This window comes from Artibeus jamaicensis, unplaced genomic scaffold, assembly GCF_021234435.1.
Source record: "Artibeus jamaicensis isolate MK-2021 breed Jamaican fruit bat unplaced genomic scaffold, CSHL_Jam_final contig_1410, whole genome shotgun sequence".
NCBI lineage: Eukaryota > Metazoa > Chordata > Mammalia > Chiroptera > Phyllostomidae > Artibeus > Artibeus jamaicensis.
The window spans coordinates 2,271,117-2,297,316 of NW_026521281.1; the positions used below are offsets into that span (position 1 = coordinate 2,271,117).

The window sequence follows — 26,200 nt, forward strand, 5'->3', positions numbered from 1 at the left end:
TGCATTGTTTGAACTTTGTATTTTTTTCATTCAGTTTTGGAAGCTTGTATGTTTAGAGCACATCGATTTCTATCTTTTTTTCAATTTTTTGAAGTATAATTGTTCATAGTAGCCTGTTACATTTCTTTGTCTTTCTATATATCTGCTGTAATGTGTCCTCTTTAAATTCTGATTTTATTATTTAAGCTGTCTCTGTTCATGAGCCTTGCTAAAGACTTGTCTATTCTATTTTTCTTTTTGAAGAATCAGCTATTAGTTAAACTTATCTTTCCTGTTTTCTTTTCAGTGTCTATTTGATTTATTTCACTCTAACCTTTCTTATTTCTTTCATGCTAAGAGGACTTAGTTTGTTCTTTGTCTAGTTCCTTGCAGTATAAAGTTAGTTCATTAATTTGAGATCTTTCTTGTTTCTTAACAGCAGTGTTTATTGCTATGTTCCTTCCTGTTAAAACTGCTTTTGTTGGCCCCAGCAGGGAGGTCAGTTGGTTAGAGCATCGTCCCAACACACCAACGTTGCAGATTTTGTCAGGGGACATACAAGAATCAACCAATGAATACATAAATAAGTAAAATGACAAATCAATATTTCTCTCTTTCTCTCTAATAAATAAAAATAAAAATTAAAAAACTGCATGCCATAAAATTTAGTGTATCTTATTTCAAATTTCATTTGTTTTGAGATTTTAAAAGATTTCTTTTTTGATTTACTCTTTGGCCCATTGAATTTTTAGTAGCATGCTATTAGGCTCTGTATATTTGTAGATTTTCCAGTATTCCTTTTGTAATTGCTTTGTACTTTCATACCATTTTTATTGAAAAAGATCAATGGTATGATTTCAGTTTCCTTCAATTATTGATTATTGTTTTCTCTTTGAAAATATGATCTTAGAAAATATTCCATGTTTTCTTGAGAAAAACATGTGTTCTGGTTTTGGATGGAATATCTTGTAAATATTTGTTAACTGGTCTAATGTGTTATTTAAATCAAATGTTTCACTATTTTATTTTTTTTTATTTTATTGTTATCATTGACACTCTACAAATATCCTCATTTTCCTCTCTTTGTCCATCTCCACCCAATCCCTAGTCCACCTTCCCTCTGGCCATCACCACACTTTTGTCTGTGTCTATGGGTTATGCATATAGAATATTTGGTTAATCCTTTCACCTTTTTCATCCACTCCCCACTCCTGCCTCCCCTCTGACAGCTGTCAGCCTGTTCTATGTGTCCATGCCTCTGTTTCTATTTTGTTTGACAGTTTATTTTGTTCATTAGATTCCACATATGAGTGAGATCATATTGTATTTGTCTTTCTCTGACTGACTTATTCCTCTTAGCATAATAATTTCCAGGTCCATCCATACTGTCACAAAAGGTAAGATTTGCTTCATTTTATGGCCATGTAGTATTCCACTGTGGAAATGTGCCACTGCCTTTTTTTAAATCCTCACCTGAGGATATGTTTTATTCATTTTAGAAAAAGTGGAAAGGAAAGAGAGAGAGAAACATTGATGTGAGAGAGAAATATCAATCAGTTGTCTCCCATATGTACCCCAACAGGGGAACAAACCCACAACCTAGGTATATGCCCTGACCAGGAATTTAACCTGCAACCTCCTGGTGTGCAAGATGACACGCCAAGCAGCTGAGCCACCCTGCCATGGCTTTACCACTGCTTTTATATTCATTCATTTATTGATAGGCACTTGGGCTGTTTCTAGATCTTGACTATTGAGAATAATGCTGCTATGAACATAGGAGTACATATATTTTTCAAATTGGCATTTTGGGATTCCTAGGATATATTTGTAGAAGTGGAATCTCTGGGTCAAAGGCAGTTCCATTTTTTAAATTTTTTGAAAAAACTCCAGACTGTTTTCCACAATGGCTACACTGGCCCGCATTCCCACCAACAGTGTGGTGAACGAGCATTCACTTTTCTCTATATCCTCACCAGCACTTGTTTGTTGATTTATTGATGGTAGCCATTATGGCAGTTGTGAGATTACATCTCATAGGTGGTTTTAATTTGCATCTCTCTGATGATTAGTGACATTCAGCATTTTTCAATATATCTATTGAACATCTGTATGTCCTCTTTGGAGAAGTGTCTATTTAGGGCCTTTGTCCATTTTCTAAAAGATTTTATTTATTTAATTTTGACAGAGGGGAAGGGAGGGAGGAAGAGAGGAAGAGAAACACCAATGTGTGGTTGCCTCTCACACACCCCCTACTGGGGGACTTGGCCTGCAACCCAGGCATGTGCCCTAGACTGGGAATCCAACCAGCGACCCTTTGGTTCGCAAGCTGGTACTCAATCCACTGAGCCACACCATTCAGGGCCCTTTGTCCATTTTTTAATTGGATTGTTTGTCTTCCTGGCATTGAGTTGTATATATTCTTTTCATATTTTGGCAATTAACCCCTTATCAGATGTATCATTGGTGAATATGTTCAGCCATACAGTGGTTTCTCTTTTCATTTTGTTGGTTGTTTTTTGGGGGGGAGGGGCTGTGCAGAAGCTTTTTAGCCTGAAGTAGTCTGATTTGTTTACTTTTTTCCTTTGATTTCCTTGCCCTAGGAGTCATAATGGCAAAAATATTGTTGGGTAAGATGTATTAGATTTTACTACCTATGTTTTCTTCAAAGATTTTCATAGTTCTGTGACTTACATTTAAGTGTTTATCCATTTGAATTTATTCTTCTACAGAGTGTAAGTTGGTTTTATTGTATGTACCTAATTTTCTCAACACCATTTATTGGAGAGACTGTCTTTCCTCCCTTCTATGCTCTTGCTTCTTTTGTCAAATATTAATTGACCATATAGGTATGGGTTGATTTCTGGCTCTTTGTTCTATTCCATTGATCTATATGCCTGTTCTTATGCCAGTACCAGGCTGTTTTGATTGCAGTGGCCTTATAATATAGTTTCATATCACATATTGTGATACTTCCAAATTCGTTCTTCTTACTTAAGATTGCTGAGGCTATTCAATGTCTTTTTTTTAATTCAACATAAACTTTTGGAATACTTGTTCTAGATCTGTGAGAAACTCTATTGGTATTCCAATAGGAATTGCATTGGACTATAGATTACTTTGGTGGTATGGACATTTTAATGATGTTAAGTCTTCCAATCCTTGAACATAGTATGTGCTTCTACTTTGTATGTTCCTCAATTTCTTGCTCCAGTGTTCTATAATTTTCCAAGTAAAAGTCTTTTACGCCCTTCATTAAATGTATTCCTAGGTACCTTATTTGTTTGTTTGTTTGTTGCTGTTAATGTTATAATAGTGAATGGGATTGTTTTCTTAGTTTTGCTTTCTGATAGTTCATTATTGGTGTGTGAAAATGTCCCTGAACCCTGGCTGGTGTGGCTCAGTGGATTGAGTGCCAGCCTACAAACCAAAGGGTCACTGATTTGATTCCCAGTCAGGGCATGTGTCTGGGTTGCAGGCCAGGTCCTCAGTAGGGGACATGCGAGAGGCTAACCACACATTGATGTTTCTCTCCCTTTCTCTCCCCTTTCCTCTCTGTCTAAAAATAAATAAATTAAAAATCTTAAAAATAAGAAAATGTCCCTGATATCTGAATTTTTATTTTGTATTCTGCTACTTTGCCAAATTCATTGATTAGATCTAGTAGTTTTTTATTAGAGTCTTTAGGCTTTGCTATGTGCGACTTCATGTCATTGGTGAATAAAGATAGTTTTACTTTCTCCTATCCAATTTGGATGCCTTTTATTTCTTCTAGTCTGATTGCTGTGGTTAGTACTTCCAGCACTATGTTCAATAAGATTGATGAAACTGGACATCCCTTTTTTGTTCCTGACCTTAAGGGAAACACATTTAGGTTTTTTTTCCATTTAGTTTGGCTGTGGGTTATTCATATCTAGCCTTTATTACATTGAAATATGTTCCCTCTATTTCCACTTCACTGAGAGTTTTTATCATGAATAAGCTTTGGATATTATCACATGCTTTTCTGGGTCTATTGACATGTTTATGTGGTTTTTATCCTTCATTTTTTAATGTGGTATATCACATTTATTGATTTGGGGATAGTGTACCAATCTTGAGTCCTCAGGATAAATCTCACTTGATCATAGTGTGTGACCTTTATAATGTATTGCTGGATCTGGTTAGCAAATAGTTTTTGAGGATTTTAGCACCTATGTTCATCAAGGATATTGGCCTATGATTTTCTTTCTTGGTGTGTCTATCTGGTTTTGCAATTAGGAGAATGCTGGCCTCATAAAAGGACCTTAGGAATCTTATCTAGTCTTGAGTTTTTTGAATTGTTTGAGGAGAATAGGTGTCAGTACTTCTTGAATGTTTGGTAAAATTCATCTGTAAAGCCATCCAATCCAGGACTTTTGTTTATTGGGAGTTTTTGGATGACTGCTTCAATTTCACTAGTTGTCATCGGTCTATTCAGATTCTCTGATTGTTCCTAATTCAGTTTTGGAAGATGTAGATTTCTAGGAATTTATCAATGTTTTCTAGTTTGTCCAATATGTTGGCATATTGTTGTTCATATTATTTTCTTTTTAAAAATATATTATTTTCTTTTTTAAAATATTTATTTATTTTTTTGAGAGAGGAAGGGAGGGAGAAAGATAGGGAGAGAAACATGAATGTGTGCTCGCCTCTTACATGCGACCTAGGTTCCTGTTAGGCTCCTATTAGGTTCCTAGGTTCCTATTAAGAACCTAGCCTGCAAGCCAGGCATGCGCCCTGACTGGGAATCAAACCAGTGACCCCTTGGTTTGCAGGCCAGCACTCAGTCCACTGAGTCACACCAGACAGGGTTGTTCATAATATTTTCTTAAAATCCTTTATAATTCTTTCGTGTCAGCTGTAACTTCTCTTCTTTCATTTCTGACTTTATTTATTTGGGTCCTGTCTTTTTGTCTACATCAGTCTGAATAAAGGATTGTTGAACTTGTTCATATTTTCAAAGAACCAGCTTGTGGTTTCATTGATCTTTTGTATTGTTTTTTAATAATGTACTTTGTTTATTTTTGCTCTGATGTTTATTGCTATCTTCCTTTTATTCACTTTGGGTCTTACTATTTTCAGTTTGTTTAGGTGTAAAGTTAGATTGTTTATTTGAGATTTTTATTGTTTCCTGAAGTAGGCCTGTAATACTATGAATTTCCTTCTTAGGACTGCTTTCATTGTGTCCCATAGATTTTGAGTTGTTTGTGTTTATTTCATAAGTTTTAATGTAACTTCTGATTGCATCCTTGACCTCACTCTTAACCCATTCATTGTGTAGTAGCATGTTATTGAGTTCCATGTCTTTGTGTGTTTTTCATATTTTTTTCTTGTGATTGATTTCTAGTGTCAAAAACCATTGTGGTCAGAGAAGATGCTTGATATGATTTCAATCTTCTTAAATTTATTGAGGCTCATTTTGTTTCCTAACACGTGGTCTTTCCTAGAAAATGTTCCATTTTCACTTGAAAAGAATGTATATTTTGCTGCTTTAGGGTAAAATGCTCTTAAAATATTAATTAAATCCATATGATCTAGTGTGTCATTTAAGGTGGCCATTTCCTTTTTGATTTTCTGCCTGGAAGATCTACCCATTTATGTCAATGAGCTGTTAAAATCCCCTACTTTGTATTACTGTCAATCTCTCCTTTTATGTCTATCAAGATTTTCTTTATATATTTAGGTGTTCCTGTGTTAGGTGCATGAATATTTACTAGCTATATCCTCTGGTTGGATTGCTCCTTTTACCATTATTTAGGGTCCTTTTTCTGTCTCTTACTGTAGCCTTTGTATTAAAGTATAATGTGTCAGAAAAAAAGTATTGCTACCCCAGCTATTTTCCCATTTCTATTTGAATGGAATATCTTTTTCTATTCCTTTACTTTTAATCTGTGAGTCTTTAATTCTGAAGTGGGTCTCTTGTAGACAATACATATATGGATCTTGCTTTCCTATCCATCCAGCTACTGTATGTCTTTTGAATGGAGAGTTTAAGACATTTACATTTAAAGGGATTATTGATAGGTACATATTTGTTGCCATTTATATATTTTAACTCTGTTCTTCTGTTTTTTTCTCCTCCTCCTCTTCTTCTTCATCTCTTTGCCACCCTCCTCTTCCTCCTCCTCCTCCCTCTTCTTCATCTTCTTCCTTCTTCAAGCAGGCCCTTTAACATTTCTTGTAATACTGGTGGGTGGTAATGAACTTCTTTAGCTTTTTCAATTTCAAAAATTTTTCTTCAATTTTAAATGATAACCTGGCTGGGTAAAGTAGTCTTGGTTGTAGGTCTTCGCTTTTCATCACTTTGAATAGTTCATGCCAATCTCTTCTGGGTTTAAATGTCTGTTGAGAAATCAGCTGACAGTCTTATGGGAGTTCCCTTGTAAATAATTAACTGCTTTTCTCTTGTGGCTTTTAAGATTGTCTCTTTGTCTTTAATCTTTGCAATTTTAATTATGATGTGTCTTTGTGTAGGCCTGTTTCCATTAATCTTGCTTGTGTTTGTCTGTGCTTCCTGGACTTTTGTGTCTTTTTCCTTTACCAGGTTAGGGAAATTTTTGGTCATTATTTTTTCAAATAGTTTCTCTATTTTTGCTTGTTCCTTTCTCCTTCTGGTACATGTATGATGTGGATATTGTTATGCTTCATGTTGTCCCAAAGTTTCTTCAAACTATCCTCACTCTTTGAAATTCTTTTTTCTTTTTGCTACTCTGAGGGTTTTTTTTATTCCTTTTAAATTGCTGATTTAATTCTCTGCCTCATTCAACCTACTTTTTATTCCTTTCAGTGTATTCTTGATGTCAGATAAGGTATTTTCATTTCAAACTGGTTCTTTTTCATGGTTTCTGTGTCCTCTTTTATGCTGTTGTAGTTCTCACTAAGTTCTTGAACATTTTTATAACCATTACTTTGAACTCCATATCTTATAAATTGCTCACCTTCATTACATTTAGCTCTGTTTCTTGATATTCCTCCTTTTATTTTGAGTGTGTATCTTTGTCTCACCATGTTGGCTGTCTTTTTGTGTTTGTTTCTATGTATGAGATAGATCTGCTGTGACTCCCCATCTTTGTGGCATGGCAGTAGTAGTAGATACCCTATGGTGCAGTCTCTTTGATCTCCTGAACTGGGGGCTCTAGGAATGTTCCTTGTGTGAGTTATATGAGCACTTCTGTTTTAACTGAGTTTTGATTGCTGTTGTCTGGTTTGTATGTGCCATCAACCCTCAGGCTATCTGAATGTGAGGCTCAACCCTGACCATGGCGTGCAAGGTGCTGTGCAGATACAGTCTTGATGAGCCTTCTTATGTAAATCTTTGGTTATAAGACTCTTCTTCAGCTAGTCTTTAGTTAGTTATTCAGGGTGATTATTATTTAATTTAGTTGTATTTCCAGTTTGGTCCTGGGAGAAGGTGAGTATAAGGTCTACCTACTCTGACACCATCTTGGAAGTCCTCAAATGTTTGATTATAAATTTTCTGTCTAGATGACTTATTCTTGATTAAAATTGGGTTATTGGAATCCCCTAGTCTTGTCGTGTACTATTTTTCACTTTATGCCTGCTAACATTGCATTATATAATTATTTGTTCCTGTGTTGGCTACATTAATATTTACAAATATTATATCTACCTGTTAGATTGACCCCTTTATTATGATATAACAACTTAGTTATGAATGCCTTTTTTCTTAAAGTCTATATATTTTAATGATATAACTTTTCTAGCTTTCTTTGATTTCCGTTTTCATGGAACATCTAATTACATACCTTCACTTTCAGTCTGTTTCTTTAAAGCTAAAATCCATCTTCTATTGGCAGCATATAGTTGAGTCTTGTTTTTTAATCCATTTAGGCACTCCTTTTTTTAAGAAAATTTAGTTCATTTACATTTAAAGTAATTATTGATATGAATTTATTGACATTTTGTTATTTATTGGCTGTTTTGTATTTTGGTGTTCCAGTTGGTTTAATTATTGCCTTTTTTGTTGAATTTATGATTTTTTTGTAATGGTATTATTTGATTCCATTCTCTTTATACTTTGTGAATCTATCATAGTCTTTTGCTCTGTAGTTTTCATGAGAATTATATAAAGTATCTTATAGATTTAACATTCTTTTATGAAGATAACTTCCACCATACACAAAAACTTTTTTCTATTGCATATTGAATAATAATTATTGTAGCTATAGTTTTTTTTTAAGATTTTATTTATTTATCTTTAGAGGGGAAAGGAAGGAGAGAGGGAGAGAAACATCAGTGTATGGTTGCCTTTCATGTGTCCCCTGCTGGGAACTGGCCTGCAGGGAACCTGCCTGCAACCCAGGCATGTGCCCTGACTGGGAATTGAACTGCGATTGTCTGGTTCGCAGGCCCGCGCTCAATCCACTGAGCTATACCAGCCAGGGCTAGTTATTTTTAGTAGTCTTGTTCTTTATTATTAGAGTTAAGTGCTAACATTCCATTGTTACAGTATTTGAGTAGTCTGAGCTTTACTGTATATACACCTTTACCAGTGTGTTGTACATTTTCATGTTTCCATGTTACTAATTAATATTCTTTATAGTTTATAGAACTCCTTTCAGCATTTATTGTATGGAAGATCTAGTGCTGATGAATTCTCTCAGCTTTTGTATGTCTCTAAGAGTCTGTATCCTTCATTTCTGAAGGACAGCTTTGTTAATTTGAATATTCATGGTGGCAGTTTTTTTTCTTTTCTGTTTTTTTTTAGTTTTGCAATATTTTTATTGTATTTTTCCCATTACATTTAGTCCCCTTATATTTCCTACCCCCACAATCACCACACTGCTCTCCACATCTGTGAATCCTTTTTTCTTTTTGCTCAATCCCTCTACCTCCTACCCTCTCCACCTCCTTATTTGTCATCCTGCTCTCCATGAGTCTGTTTCTATTTTGCTTGTTAGTTCAATTTGTTCATTAGATTCCACATGTGAGTGAAATCATATGGTATTTGTCTTTTTTTTTTACTAGCTTATTTCACTTAGCACAATGTTCTCCAGCTCCATCCATGCTGTGCCAAAAGGCAAAGTTTTCTTCTTTTTTATAGCCAAGTTCTATTCCATTGCGTAAATGTCCCATAGTTGTTTTACCCACTCATCTACTGATGGGCACTTGGGCTGCTTCCATATCTTGGTGATTGTAAATAATGCTGCAGTGAGCATAGTGGTGCTTATGTTCTTTCAAATTAGTGTTCTGGATTCCTTTGGATACACTCTCATATTCCCAGAAGTGGGATCACTGGATCAAAAGACAGATCCATTTTTTAATTTTTTGAAGTATCTCCATACTGCTTTCCATAGTGGCTACACCAATCTGCATTCCCACCAACAGTGCAAATGGGTTCCCCTTTCTCCACATCATCACTAGCACATGTTTGTTGATTTAGATGATAGCCATTCTGACAGGTATGAGGTGATATCATTGTAGTTTTAATGTGCATTTCTCTGATAATTAGAAAACAATATTTTTTCATTGTCACTGAGACTTCCAAAAACCCTTTGCAGCTTCAAAACTGTCAGTCTTCTTCTGTCTTAACCTTCCCCCTTGTTTAGCATTGATTCCATGGTCTATTATTAAAATCTTTCTCTTGGAAAAATTATCTGTTCTCCTCATCTTCTCTTTCACCTGGCTGTTGCAATCCCAAGTCTGGATTGACCTAAACCATCTACCTTTGCCAACCCTTGAACAATTTAACCTTCCTGGAAGGTTAGGAACACCCTAAATTCATGATTACTACTCCAGATAGTCACTCAACACTTTCTGCTAATAACAGAAAGTGTCTGTTCAGGTCCTTTGCCCATTTTTAAATATAATTTTTTAAATATTTTATTTATTTATTTTTAGACAGAGGGAAAAGTAGGAGAAAGAGGGAGAGAAACATCAGTGTATGGTAGCCTTTCTAATGCCCCACACGAGGGAACTTGGCCTGCAACCCAGGCATGTTCCCTGACAGGGAGTTGAACTAGCAACCCTTTGGTTTGCAGTCTGGTGCTCAGTCCACTGAGCCATACCAGCCAGAGCCTTTGCCTATTTTTTAATGGGGTTGCTTGTCTTCCTGGAGTGAAGTCATGTGAGTTATTTATATATTTTGGAAATCAAACCCTTGTCCAAGATATCGTTGGCAAATACAGTTTCCCATGCAGTTGGGCCCTTTTTCATTTTGCTGATGTTTTCTTTAGCTGTGCAGAAGCTTTTTGTTTTGATAAAGTCCCATTTGTTTATTCTTTCCTTTATGTCCCTTGCTCTAGGGGACATATCGGTGAAAATATTGCTGCGTGGAATAGCTGAGATTTTCCTGCCTGTGTTCTTCTCTAGAACTTTTATGGTATCATGACTATATTTAAGTCTTTAATCCATGCTGAGTTTATTTTTGTGTATGGTATAAGTTGGTGGTCTAGTTTCATTTTTTTTGCATGAAGCTATCCAGATCTCCCAACACCATTTGTTGAAGAGGCTATTTTTACTTCATTTTATGCTTCTGCATAAAATATTCTGTTGAATATTATTTGACCATAGAAACTTGGGTTTATTTCTGTTCTCTCTATTCTGTTCCATTGATCTGTGTGTCTTTTCTTATGCCAGTACCAGACTGTTTTGATTACAGTAGCATTGTAATATAGTTTGATGTCAGGTATGGTGATCCCTTCTACTTTGTTCTTTTCAAAATTGCTGCAGCTATTTGGGGTTGTTTATGGTTCCACATAAATTTTTGAAATGTTCATTGTATATCTGTGAAATACATCATTGGTATTTTAATAGGGATTGTGTTGAATCTGTAGATGGCTTTGGGTAGTATGGACATTTTGATGATGTTGATTTTTCCAATCCATGAACATAGTATATGCTTACATTTGTTTGTGTCTTCCTTAATTTCCTTCTTCAGTGTTGTATAGTTTTCTGACTATAGGTCTTTTACCACCTTGGTTATGTTTATTCTTAGGTACTTCATTTTTCTTGTTGCTATATCAAATGGGATTTCCCCCCTGATTTCTGTTTCTGATATTTTGTTGTCGGTGTACAAAAATGCCTTCAATTTCTGAATATTGACTTTGTATCCCACTGTTTTTGCTAGATTCACTTATTAGATCAAGTTGGTTTTTGGTGGAGTCTATAGGGTTTTCTATGTACAATATCATGTCATCTGCAAACAATGAAGGTTTTGCTTCTTCCTTTCCAATTTGGATGCATTTTATTTCTTTTTCTTGTCTGATTGCTGTGGCTAGGAGTTCCAATACTATGTTGAATGGACGTGGTGAAATCGGACATCCTTGTCTTGTTCCTGATCTTAGTGGGAAATCTTTCAGTTTTTGCCTGGTCAGTATGATGTTGGCTATAGGTTTCTCATATATGGCCTTTATTATGTTGATATGTGCTCCCTCTATTCTCACTTTGCTGAGTGGTTTTATCATAAATGGGTGCTGTACTTTATTGAATGCTTTTAATACATCTAATGATATGATCATGTGATTTTTGTCTTTCTTTTTGTTTATGTGATGTATTATGTTTCTTGATTTGTGAATCCTGTACCATCCTTGAAACCCTGGAATGAATCCCACTTGATCAAGGTGTATGAACTTTTTAATGTATTGCTGCAGGCAGGTCACCAATATTTTGTTAAAAACTTTGGTATGTAATGTTCAACAGCAATATTGGCCTGAAGTTTTCTTTCTTTGTTATGTCTTTATCGGGTTTTGGGATTAGGATGATGGTGGCCTCACAAAAAGAGTTTGGGAGTCTTCTCTTTTCATGGAAATTTTGGAATAGTCTGAGGAAGATAGGTATAAGCTCTTCTTTAAATGTTTTGTAAAATTCTCCTATGAAACAGTCTGGTCCAGGGCATTTGTGTGCTGGGAGTTTTCTGATTATTGCTTCAATTTCACTAGCTGTTATCAGTCTGTTCAGGCTTTCTGCTTCTTCTTGAGTCAGTTTTTGAAAATTTCATTTTCTAGATATTTGTAAAGTGTGTGCTCTTTGATACATATTTCATTTATGGAACCTGTGGAGATACTCCCACATATGAACACATATGCTTCATTGTATGTAATAAAAATGTTGCAAGGGTACTAAGTACTTTTTAACAAAGTAACAACTAAGTAAAGTATCACTTAGAATGTCCCTTGGTGTGTGATGTTATACAAATATTTTGTGTTGTTTTGTCATTTTTAATATTATTTTCTTTACCTTGCATTTCCAAGCAGATTGTAAGCTTTCTGAAGTCAGAAGCATTGTTCATATTTCTTTTTATCTTGAATGACAAGAATAATGTTCTGTATGTAACAGATGTTCAGAAAAGTGATTATTAAATTAACCAACTATTAATTGGACCCCTGCTGTGATACAAAAGCATTCATCAGATTTGAAAGCCTAAAGATGAATAAAACAGAACTTTTGAGAGAAAATTATTGTTATACAATGTAATGTTTTGAGGCAGTTGAAATAGTGGGATAGATCTATTTTAATATAGAAAAATTATTAAAACATTATTAAGTGATTTAAAGCAAATTGCAGAATCATGTATATGATATGATATAATTTATATTCAAAACCTCTTGTCTAAAAGTGTATTACTTCAGTACTTTCTCTGTTAAGATATAAATAAATAGAAAAAGGTGTGAAAAGAACTGATACTTGAGTTTTCTTCATGAGGATAGGCTGGCTGAAGAAAGACAAAATTGGTGTGAAGAGTAATTTTGTCTATGTTTGGATTATATGCAGTTAAATAATATTCATGTATTATTTGTGTATATAAACAAATATAAATGTTCTAAATAATATGAGAATGCGTTCAGATCTAATGGGGGAAGAATGAGACTAGAGACCAATTACAGAAGCTTAAAAATATCAAGACACACAGATGTAGATATCCGCTTACTTTTCTCAGTGAAGAATGCCTAGGGTGATGGAAATATCTGGTCTACATGACATATATAACTTCATTGTGTAGGCAACTACATTAGGTATAAGTCATGAAGCCAGTTATCAGCATCCCATGACTTTTTTTATGTTTAAGAAGAAATGCTCTAATTTGCTTCCATTGTAATCTGCTTAGAAGAGAAAGTGGGATGTTATCCTCATAACAAATATATCTGATGTATATGATAATTGCATTTCTCGATATATGGTAAATAAATAAATTGCCATTCTCATTTTATATCTTTCAGTATTATGATATAATCAGTGGAGTACCATCTCCTGATTTGGATAAATTCTGGGACATGACCAAGATCAGGCTGTAGACCTCTAAGATTGAAGACCATGGCCTGGATCGTGGTGAACTCACCAAAGCAAATAATGCCTGTGAGATGTCCCTGCAGCAGCCTATCAGTGCTCTCTTTTGATGACACCCAGACCTTACTATTTAACTTTGAATTTCTATAAGTCCATTATAGTCATAATAAATTTTGTCTCTCATTGCTGTGTTAATTTTGTATGACTACTATCTAGTAAATTGTGACTTTTTGGTAAATGTTTCATAATAACTCCCAATATAAATATTGCTGAAATTGGTGTTAAAACATGATCTTCTTCCTACAAATGGCCATTCACTCATACTTGGTAATATGAAAGTATTGAAAGTGTATGTGGGAGGATATGGGGTAAAATTTGAAAGAGAATTAAGTGTCCAGAATATTCTTTTCACTTTACTGTCAATTTTTCTATGGTATTTATATATGTGGTCTTTGATATCCATTATTCAACATCTTAAGTGTTTTCCTGGTCAAGATGGTTGGTATGCTTATTATTTGTAATTTTCTACTTCATTTCTAAAATAAATAGGAAATCTTAATTAAAAGCATTAATAAAAATTATGGTGGAAAATATAAGAATAAGAAAACCTCAGTCAGTAACTTTCAATATTTCATATAGTTCAAAGTTGTTCAGAAATTTGATGAAAAATTGAAGTTAATTTTGGGGAGACCTTTACATTAAATAATGTAGTGGAAGTACAGTAATTTAAACTATATATTACTCATAGCAATATGTACATAAGTCAATGTAACAGGATATAAAATCCAGAAATAAACATAGGCTTATCTAAGAATTTAAAGATAGCATTTCAAAGTAGTGGAGAAGGGCTGAATCTTTCATTAAACTGTGTTAAGAACATCTGGCTGATCATGTGGGAAAAAATTAGATCTCCCTCCTTGTACCATAAATTTAAATGAGACATCAAGTCTCAAAAATATTAAAAGGAAACTTTGATAAATATTTATATTATTGTGGAATTGGCATGAACCCATAGATAAAAATAATTCGGTCTTTCAAATCTTATTCATTAAATACTTACGATGAGACATGCTATATAGCAAGTACTGGACCTATCATGGTAAGATAGCTATCAGTACAACTTAATCTATCAAGGAGGGCATATCATTAAAAAGTTATAACGTATGGCTGGATCCAAGTGCTCAGGTTGCCCTCAGACATTTCTCATTATCTCCCAGGTCAGCTTTCTTTGCTTACTTTGTTTTTAGCCAGGCCATCTTTTCATATTGAGAAAGATGGCATCCTAGCAGCTTCAGGATTACATTACATTAAGCTCACACATTCGGAAGAAGAGGTAGTCTCTTTCTCAACTCCATATATAAATAGCTCAAAAAACACTTTATTTGACTCTATTTGGATAATATATCAGTTTGTAGATGAGTCACTATCCACCAGAGTAGGTGCTCCTATTGGACAGTCTAAGACTGTATACTCACCGTAAAAGAGAGAAAGATGAGGCTCCTTACTTCACAGCCTCATCAGCATCATGTTGAATCAGTGAGGGACAATTTCTAAAACAAAGGGAAATGGGACAGATTACAAATTAATATGTTCACTATAAAGCTGAAGAATGATGGATAGTAACTAGGCAGCCCTGACTGGTGTGGCTCAGTTAATTGGGCGCCATTCCACAAAGCTGAGGTCACCAGTTTGATTTCCAGTCAGAGCACATGCCTAGGTTGTAGGTTCAGTCCCTGGCCAGGGGCATGTATAAAAAGTAACTGGTCAATGTTTCTCTCTCACATCGATGCTTCTCTCCCTCTCTTTCTCCCTCCCTTCCCCTCTCTCTAAAAACAACTAAATAAAATCTTTAAAAAATAGTAACTAAGCAAACAAAAGGGGAAAGAAGATGTCAATCAGAACAACCATGTGAAAACCCAAAGGTAAGAAAACATTGCATATTTGACAAATTTAAAGAAAGTAGATGGAGTGGTAAGAGATCTGGCAGGAGAAATATGTACAGGAAATAATAAGGAGATATGTAAAATTGCATCACAGAATGTAGGTTTAAATGCTGAACCTACAACCTAGGCATGTGCTCTGACTGGAAATCAAACTGGTGACCTCAGCTTTGTGGAATGGCACCCAATTAACTGAGCCATACCAGTCAGGGCTGCCTAGTTACTATCCATCATTCTTCAGCTTTTTTCCTATTGTACATAAAATAAAATATACATAAAATAAAACTTACCATTTTAACCATTTTAAGAGTGCATTCACAGTTACCTAATATACAATCATCACTGTCATCCATCTCCACAACTTTTTCATCTTCCCAAACTGAAAGTCTGTACGCACTAAGCAACAACTCCTCATTTCTTACTTCCCCTATCTCCCAAACACTACCAATTTACTTTCTGTTTATATATACTGCTCTGAGTACCTTGTATTGGTGGAATTATACAATATTTGTTTTTTGCATATATGTACTTATTTCACTTAGCATCTTCAAGATGTGTTTATGTTGTGATATATTAGAATCTGTCCTTTTTTAATTGTGCTAAAATGCACAACATAAATTTACTTTATGAACCTTAAAAATTTTATTTATTTATTTTTACAGAGAGGGGAGGAGAGGGAAAAAGAGAGGAAGAGAAACACCAATGTGTGGTTGCCTGTTATGCACCTCCTACTGGGGACCTGGCCCACAACACAGGCATGTGCCCCAACTGGAAATTGAACTGGTAACCCTTTGATTTGCAGGCCAGTGCTGAATCTACTGAGCCACACCAGCCAGAGCTATATTAACCATTTCTAATTATACAATTTAGTAGTGTTAAGTATATTCATACTATGCAACCAATCCCCTTTTCATCTAGCAAAACTAAAATTCTATACACATTAAGCTACTCATTTCCCCCTCCCTCCAGCCATTGGTAGACAGCATTCTACCTTCTGTTTCTTAGTTTGACTACTCTAGGTACCTCATATAAGTAGAATTATATGGTATTTGTCTTTTTGTAATTGTACTACTTCACTTAGTATAATGTCCTCAAGGTAGCATGTGATAAATTTTTCTTTTCGATTTTTTTATTTAAAGATTTTTTTAGAAACATTTTAGATTCATAGAAAAATTGAGTGTCAAGTACAAAGTTCCCATATATATGCAGACTCCCTCGTCATCATCATCACCCCCAAAGTGGTCCCTTTGTTACATTCGATAAACCTATACTGACCCATTATAATCACCCAAATTCCACAGTTTACATTAACTATTGGTGTTTTACATTCTAAGGGTGTGAGCAAATGTATAATGACATATAAACATGATTATAGTATTATACAGAATATATTCACTGCACTAAAATAATCTGATTCATGTATTGATTCCTCCCCTGTTCACCCCAACTGCTGGCAACCAAACCACTGATTTTTTTATTGTCTCCATTGTTTTGCCTTTTCCTGAATACCATGTAGTTGGAGTCATACAGTACATAGCCTATTCAGATTAGCTTCTTTCCCTTAGTAATGTGCATTTAAACTTCCTCCTGGTCTTTCCATGGCTTGATAGCTCATTTATTTTTAATGCTGAATAACATTCCATTGCATGGATATACCACAGTTTTAAATCCATTCCCGTACTGAAAAACAAGTTCTTTGCTCCCAAGTTTTGGCAATTATGAATAAAACTGCTATAGACATTCATGAGCAGATTTTTGTGTGGACATATTTTCAAATTTTTTCATTTAAATACCAAGGAGCACAATTAAGAAGTCAAGTGTATTCCAAAGTGGAATTTTGCATTTTAAACAGTCATGAATGGGAGTTATTTTTTGCTCCATATTCTAGCCAATATTAGCTATTGTCAGTACTCTGGATTTTGGTCATTCTAATAGTTTTGTAGTGGTATGTCATTGTTGCTTGAATTTGTGTGTCCCTGATGACAGGATGTGGAGCATCTTCCCAGATGCTTCTTTGCTGTGTATGTCATCTTGATGATGTGTCTGTAAAGGTCTTTCCTCAATTTTAAAATCAGGTTGGTGTCTTTATTATTGTGTTTTAGGAATCCTTTGTAGCCCTGGCTGGTGCGTCTCAGTGGATTGATTGAGCACTGGCCTGCAAACCACAAGGCTGCCAGTTTGATTCCCAGTGGGGGCATATGCCTGGGTTGTGGGCTGGGTCCCCAGTGCAGGGTGCATGAGAGGCAGCCACACATTGATGTTTCTCTCCCTGTCTTTCCCTTTCTTCCCCTCTCTTTAAAAAGAAGTAAATAGAATTCTTTGTATATTTTCAAATAACTGTCCTTTTATGGATATTTTCTTCCCAATCTGATGCTTGTCTTCTCATTCTCTTGAAATTGTTTTGCAAAGCAGATGTTTTAATTACTAACAAAGCCCAGCCTATCAGTTATCTCTATCATGAATCATGCTTTTAGTGTTGTATCTAAAAAGTCATATGATCTCAGAATTTAACAGTTTTGCATTTTACATTTTTTTTTGCTTGTGGATATCTAGTTTTTCTGGCACCATTTTTTGAAGAAACTTTCTTGATTCATCATATTGCATTTGCTCCTTTGAAAAGATCACTTTCTTATATTTATGTGGGTCTATTTGTTGGCTCTATTCTGTTCCCTTGATTTATTTGTCTATTCTTTTGCCAATATCACACTATCTTGATTACTGTAGCTTTATTTTAAGTTTTGAAGCCAGGTTGCATCAGTCTTTCAGCTTTGTTTTTCTTCAAAATTGTGTTGGCTACACTGGGTATCATGCTTCTCCTTTACAAAGTTTAGAATCAGTTTGTTTGTATTCATAAAATAACTGCCTGGGATTTTTATTGGGATTTCATTGAGACTATAATACATCAAGTTAAAAATAACTGACATCCTGACAATACTGAGTCTTTCTGTCCACAAGCATGGAATATTTCTCCATTTATTTAGTTCTTGGATTTTATTAGAATTTTGTAGTTTACCTCATACAGACTTTGGACATAGTTTGTTAGATTTATACCTAAGTATTTTATTTATTTTACTGCATTGTAAATGGTATTGTTTTTAATTTAAAATCCACATGTTCAATGCTGGTATAGATAGGAAAGCAATTGATTTTTGTATATTAACCTTGTACCCTGCAACCTTGCTATAATCACTTTAGTTCCAGATGGATTTTATTGTCAATTTTCTTAGATTTTCAGCATATATTATTAAGTCATCTGCAGACAAAGACAGCTTTATGTATTCATTCCAAATAATATACCTTTTATTTTTTTTCTTGTCTTAGTACATTAGCTAGTACTTCCCAGTACAGTGTTAACAAGGAGTAGTGACAGGGGACAACCTAATACCAGCGGGTAAGCTTTGAATGTCTTACCATTAAGCAAGATGTTAGCTGCCTGTTTTTATAGATATTCATTATCAAGTTGTGGAAATTTCTCTTCCTAGTTTATTGAGAAGATCTATCATTCCCAATGAGTGCTAGACTCTGTAAAATGCTTTATCTTTGCATTTATTGATATGAACATACATGTTTTTCTTCAGCCTGTTGACATAATGGGTTACATTAATTATTTTCGAATGTTAAACCAACTTAAATATCTGGGATATATGCCACTTGATTTTGGTGTAAATGTTTTAATATATATTGGATTCAATTTGCTTATATTTTGTTGAAGATTTTTGCATCATGTTTACAAGAGATATTATTCTGTAATTTTATTTTTCTGATAATGTCATTGTCTGCTTTTTGTATTAGAGTAGTGCTGCCCTTGTAGAGTGAGTTGGGAAGTATTCTGCTTTTGGAAAAATGATGTAATTCCTTTCTTAAAAATTTTGTAGACTTCACCAATGAGCTAACCTGGACATGGTGCTTTCTCTTTTGGAAGATTATTATCATTTCAATTTCTTTAATGGATATAGGCCAACTCAGATTGTCTATTTATTTTTGTGTGAATTTTGGCAAATAGCACCTTTCCAGAAATTGGTCCATTTCATTTATCACATTTGTGTGAGTAGAGTTGTTCATAGTATTCCTTTATTATCTATTTAATATCTGTGGGATCTGTAGTGATTTCCTCCCTTTCATTTCTAGTATTAGTTATTTGTGTCCTCTTTCCTTTTTTCTTGATTTAGCCTGGCTAGAGGCTTATCAATTTTATTGATGTCTTCAAAGAACACCTTCTTTAAAATATACTTTTTAGTTTTTTCCAGCTTTATTGAGGTACAGTGACAAAATGTATATATTTATGATTATTAAATATATGTATGTATACACTTGATATGATTATCAAAATCAAGTTAATTAACATCAATCACTTCACATAGTTACATTTTGTTATTGTGGTAAAATACTCATAACATAGAACTTACTATCTTAACTATCTTTTAGTTACAGATAAATAATACTAAATTTCATATGGTCGTGCAACCATCACCACCATTTATCTGCAGAAACTTGCATCTTGCAAAACTGAAACTCTGTATTCATTCAGTACTAACTGTTCCTGGTTCCATCTACCTAGACTCAGGCAAACTACCATTCTAATTTTTTTCATCTTCCTTTCCCCCCGACAACTTATCCACTGATGATCAATAGTCTACTCTCTTGTTACTATATACATAACTAAAATCATCCTTTCCACATATAAGAGAGATCATACAATATTTGTCTTTCAGAGTCTGGCTTCTATCATTTGGTATAATGTCCTCCAGTTTCTTTTGTGTTGTTGTAAATGGCAGGATTTTGTTCTTTCTCATGGGTTAACAATATTTTATATGTATATACACATATATAGTCACATGTTATTTGTATATTTATTCATCATTGTATATTTAGGTTGTTTCAATATTTTTGCTAATATAAATATTGCTACAATGAAGATGGAAGTGCAGATATCACTTCACAATAGTGATTTTATTTTGTCTAGAGATATGTCCAGAAATGAGATTGCTAGATCAAAAGGGATTCTATTTTTTCAATTTTTAAGGAAACTGCATACCATTTTCTGAAATGGCTGTATCAGTATACATTTCCATCAATGGTGTATATGGGTTCCCTTTTCTCCACAATCTCATCAATACTTATTAAATTTTGTCTTTTTGTTATAGGCATTCTACCTGATGAGAGGTGATATCTCATTGTGCTTTTGATATATAGTTCTCTGATGATTATTGATGTTGAACATTTTTTCATATACATGTTGGTCATTTTTATGTCTTTGGGAAAAATGTCTTCTCAGGTGTGTTTCCCATTTTTCAATTGGATGATGGTGATGGCAATTATATTGAGTTTAAAAGTTTCTTATATATTTTGAATATTAATCCCTATTATTTATATAGCATACAAATATTTTCATTCTGTGGGTGCTCTTTTCATTTTTTATTGATTGTTTCATTTGCTATATTGTTTCATTTTAAATTTTGTATAGTCCCACTTGTTCGTTTTTGCTTTTGTTGTGTCTGCTTTTTGTATTTTATTTAAAAAAACATTGCCAAGAGGGATGTCAAAAACAATTTTCTACTTATCTGTTTTCCTAGTAATTTTATGTTCGTAGGTATTATGTTTACGTTTTAATCCATTTTTATTTGATTTTTATGTATAGTTTAATATGTGTCAAATTTTATTCTTTGTATGTAGATATCTCATTTCTCCAAAATGTATTAAAAAGACTGTCTTTCTCCATTGTGTATTTTTGGCACCTTAGTAAGAAGTAGTTGGTCATATATGCATGGGCTTATTTCTGTGTTCTCTATTCAGTTTCATCTATGTGCCTGTTTTTATGGCAATACTATACTCTTTTGATGACTGTAGCTTTGTAATATAGTTAAAAATCAGAGAGTGATCCTCTGGCTTTTCTCTTCTTCAAAATTGTTAGAGCTATTTGGGGCATTTTCTATTTCCATATTAATTTTAGGATTGTTTATTATATTTCTGCGAAAATACCATGGGATTTTGATAGGGGTTGCATTGAATCTGTAGATCATTTGGGTAGTATGAACATTTTAATAATATTAATTTTTTCACTCCAATAATATAGGATACTTTTTATTTATTTGTGCCTTTACCAATTTCTTTCATCACTGTTTTACAGTTTTCACTGTACAGATCTTTCACTGTCTTGGTTAAGTTTATTCCTCTTTTTTGATGCTACTGTAGATGGCGCTGTTTTCTTAATTCCTTTTTCAGATAGTTCATTGTTACTGTATAAAAACGAGATTTGTATGACTTTGGTATGTTGATTTTGTATCCATCAATATTACTGAATTTGTTTATTAAGTTTAAAAATTTCTTTGGTAGGGTCTTTAGGATTTTCTACATGTAAGATCATGTCATCTGCAAACAGGGACACTTCTTTTTTCACAATTTGAATAATACATATTTGCTTAATTGCTGTGGCTAGGACTTCTATTAATATGTTTAGAAGTAACATATTCTAACTTCTATTAACAAAAATATTAATAGAAGTGGTGAGCATACCATTTCACCTTCTAGAATAACAAAGCTCTTTTTTGGACTGCTCCTAATTAGATATTGTGAAAAGCTTTCTGCCAAGAAAGCAATGGTTCTCTGTTCTATCAAAATCTGTTTCAGAGTTTTATATCATTTTAGTCAGGTCTTTGATTACTTAATAAAACTGAATCATGTCAATAGTAAGAGCTAACCTTTTGTAGTTGTCTTTGAAATATTTTATTATTACTTGGTCAATGTATTAAGCATTGTTTCATAATAATCTATATTCATATATTAAGCCTATATGTATGTTGTATCTATATAGGTATATGAATGTTCCAGAAAATGTGTGAAATTCCTGGAAGTCTGATATGTTCTTGCATAAGATGTCTGTCTTAAAAAAGAGGCTTACACTAAAAGAACTGAATCTGAGCATCAAGGAAATGCCCTAACTTTCATGTAAAGGCAGCAGCAACAAAATCTATAAAGTTTGTGGCACATGTGGATGAAGTCTATTTTGCTTCAGGAAAAATGATCCCTAAGTGTCCAACTTGAATTGCCTTTTTTAACTTGTCAACAGTCTGCTCCTAAATGAGAGAAACTGAGATGGGTAAACAGTTTGTAAACTAAACAAATAGGATTATGGAAAAAAACAAGACAGCTACTTTGTTCTTCATGCTTCCCTGGCCAAAGCCCTTTTTTTGTTGTTTGTTTATTTGTTTGTTTTTGGTGGGGGGTTTTTTGCACTCATTTTCCCTAGTGCATTTACGATGACCTTCATTTAACTGCTACTCATGGGTTATTGATATGTTCTTGTTGCATGTATGTTTTCTAGATGGGCTGAAGCCTCGCCCTGCCAAAAAGGCTAGTGCACTCACAGTGGCAAAGAGGCTGTTAGAAAATGTGTTTCTTAGTTGGGGTACGTCTTCCACAATCTCTAGTGTTTGAGGCATCCAGTTTACTAAGCAAATCAAACCTTGATGGTAAGCCTTGAACACTTCTGAAATTATCTGTCACTAGCCATAACACCTTCAATCACCAGGCATGGTTAAGAGAACTAGTGCAAAAACTGGATTTATAAAGTGTTGTTAACAAAAAGATCAAGAGTAACAAAAATTAATAACAAGGGGCTGAAAGAACTGATAAGAAGGATTATAATTTCTTTGAATTTTGTTTGAAATATTACTGATTCTCTAATCTTTTATTTTCCAGATATAAGAAAACCCTTTCTCTTAAGCTACCTATGACTTAGAACAATTTGGTAAATTATACCTTTGTGAGCAGAATTGAAACATTTATAGTTTTCTCCTTATTTGATTACTCCAAAATCCAGAAACTCTATGTGAGTATTCTTACTTTCATGGCAATGTTATTATTTGCATAAGTTCAATAAGAATCTGTTTTCCTTGTAACAAGACATGATTGGAAACTGGTTCTATTACAAAGGCTTTAACTGGAATGTCATATTTAAAAGAGCTGTGCATAGACTCAGATATGACCAAAGAGCTGTAAGGAACTAGGTTTGATGTATGTAGGCAAGTAAAACCCTTGCAAATATCAGCCTGGTATCTTCCTTACAGGGTCCCTAGCAGCCTTACTAGGTGAGTGAAAAAGGCTTACTTCCTAGCAGGTACAGGAAACTCAAGATACTTTGGGACCAAGGAAAAGAACTCACCCAAATTTATAGGTATTGCAGGTAAAGTCTAACGGCAAGTCCTTGCCTTGACTTTTTTGGCCTTAAGAGGCCTTTTAAAATTCAATATGAGGATACTTCATGAAAAATTCCAGCAAAGCAGATTTTTAAAAATCTGTAAGTACTAATTTTGCTGCTTCTATGTAAATAGCAGAAGTTTATTAAAAAGAGACCTATTTTGGAAACAAAACACCTTAATTTTAATTTGGCTATCTTTTGTAAAAAAAAAAATAAGGGTGATTTTGGAACAAAATATGTGTCAGTAATATACCTTATTGAGTATTATATTCTAGTATTGTTCATTATCTTTTGAGGGTTTTTTTTCCTACCTGTAAATTGGACTGGATCCAGAATTATGTTTGTCTCCTACAGAATCTGGTTGACTCTCCAAACTAACATTTTCAATTTTTCTCCCACCCTTCTGACTTAAGATCATGAGAATTAAAAATGTACTTTTCCAAAAACCGTGCAAGATAAAGTGGGACAACTTAATATAAACTTCAGAGAAATCACAACACCTCATATATGGACAATCTCAGTGCCTGTTGCAGAAAAAATCACCAGGGACAATCAATCTGCAATCTGTCACATTGTCACTTTCTCCCTCTACTCCATTTGAAGATTCTTCAACCCAGACACCTAGAAATCTTTTCAACTGGCTGCCTTCAGAAATGAGAAACTGGAATAATAGTCTGCATCAGTCATTAACCATTGCTTATCTTCTCATTTACATAGGGATGCCTCTTACTAAAAACCTTGATTGCTTACAGCAATAGGCCTAACTTTGGGAACGACCTGCATCATCACCTCTTGAAATGAGAGACAACTATTTAACTGAACTGACCTATTTTCAAGACTGAGACTTGTTTTAAAGCTTATATATAATAATAATGTCCTAATTGGGCTTTTCTTAAGGTTTCAATGGGAAAATTGGCACAAATACTGAGTTGAACGTAAACTCATATACTGCAAGCATGTCTCTTGCTTATGTCCCCCCCTTCATTATATCAGGGATATAATGAACCCAAGAAAGGCATTGTCACCTTGGCAGCAAGGACTTAAAATGTTTTGTTTGATCTATTATGTTTTCAGAGAGAAAAATCCTGATCAAAAAGGGAAAATTAGGAATGGAGTGAAGAAATAAAATGGAGTCACTATTGTCAAGCTAAGTTACTAACTTCAAGTAGGTTGGGGTATGAGGAAACTATTCCATTCTGTTTAACTAGGCTGCAAACTTTAAGTTACGAACTTTCCAGTCCTGTGTCAATGCCTGTATATACATAAAACCTCTAGGTAACCCTCTGATTAACCCCTGAAGGATTAAGAAAAGAATTTTCATGTATCCAGACCACATGACATCCAGTATTCAGACCACTGTTCATCTAGTGAATTACCATATTGGACCAATCCAGAGGTTAATAATATAGGACTGATTTCTCTCAACCATGTACTTTTTAATATAAGAACTATTAGCTTTTCTTTTTGTTTTTTTCTTTTTTCCTCAGAAGACTCTGGCTATAGCTCAGCAGTGTTTCCAGTTTGCAAACCCTAAAACCCTTAAATAAATTTTATTTATTTCTAGCAAAGCCTCCAGACTTTTTGAGTTTGTTCAACTGGGGCAAGTCTAGGGACTACATTGGAGCTTTCAGAGATTCCAAACTGAAAAAAAACTAGGAAAGGTCAGAATATGAATGAGGTCTGCACTCTGGGCATAAGTGCTTCTTTAAAATACCTAGTGAAAGTTTGGACCTTGTTATTTTAAAAACACCCATTATTAGGTATATAACATTCTGCTTTGCCTTTGTCAAGGATGTTTTGTATCCCTGCCCACACTGGAGGCCCAAATTTCACCCATGTTCAGATTCCCTGGTAAAAGTATGCTGGTGACCAAGTGACAAGGAGAAAATTCTGAGATATCCTAAATTAAATTACAGCAAGCTGGAAGGTAGAAGGAAGAAACAAGAGGTTAGCAGTGCATAGCAAGAGAGGAAGGAGGTTGGGGGACTGGGTGGGAAAGGTGAAGAGATTTAACAACTGGTGGTTACAGAAAGACTTGGGAATATAAAGTACAGCATTGGGAATATAGTCAATAATATTGTATTAAATATGTACGGTGCCAAGTAGATACTAGAAATATAAGGGGGAACATTTTGTAAAGTATATGATTGTCTAACTATTATGTTATACACCCAAAATTAATACAAAATAATAATGTAAACTAATTAAAATTAAAATTTAAAAACTGCAGGCAAAACTAACAAAAGGCTACTTACGTTCCTGAATGTATGTTGAATTTTGAATTAATTTCCAGGTGGTTATTTCCCCCATTATCTAAAGAGAATAACCAAGCACCACTGATCAACATGGACTCCGACTTCTTGCTTACACATGAACTTTCCAGACTCTTGCCCAACACCAATCCAAAGGAGCAAAAACGTTTTTCTTAAGGACTATGCACTTATCCCAGAATTAGCTTTTCTTCATTTTTTCTCACTCCCCTTATCTATATAGCCAATGTAATTTTTTTTCAAAACAACTTACATATTTCTTCTGCAAACTGTTTACAAGAACGTCCCATCAACTCCAGGACAGAGGATATGGTCATCATTTTCACCAAGCCGTGCCTCTGCTGGTTCAGCCTTTGTGCTGCAGGACCTGGTCCTTTCTAGGTAGCATTTTAACCCTTCCTTCAGAAAAGCTTTCAGCTGTGAAAAATTTTTGTTTAATACAAGCACCACTGCATTCTCAGTTTTACCCTTAGAACCAGAGAGGGAAAGATTAGGCCTCAGGGCCTGCCAAACCCTGGGAGAAGAGCAAAGCAAAGGGGAAAACACAG

The 26,200-nt window shown here is 34.3% G+C and overlaps 1 protein-coding gene across 10 annotated transcripts in view; it reads left to right on the forward strand.

The window, feature by feature from the left end:
• The window catches only part of NBDY (negative regulator of P-body association), a 44,930-nt gene extending 19,371 nt beyond the window's left edge, over positions 1-25,559 (forward strand). For 3 of the 10 annotated variants that reach the window (XM_053667676.1, XM_037153749.2, XM_037153750.2), the window contains one exon: positions 13,179-14,883. The gene's annotated coding sequence lies outside the window, so the exon portion shown is untranslated. Of the gene's footprint in view, positions 1-13,178; positions 14,884-22,883; positions 23,014-23,795 lie in introns of those variants that run through there. The other 7 variants (XM_053667670.1, XM_037153748.2, XM_037153746.2 and 4 more) reach the window with 4 other exon arrangements.
• The last annotated feature ends 641 nt before the right edge of the window (positions 25,560-26,200 follow it).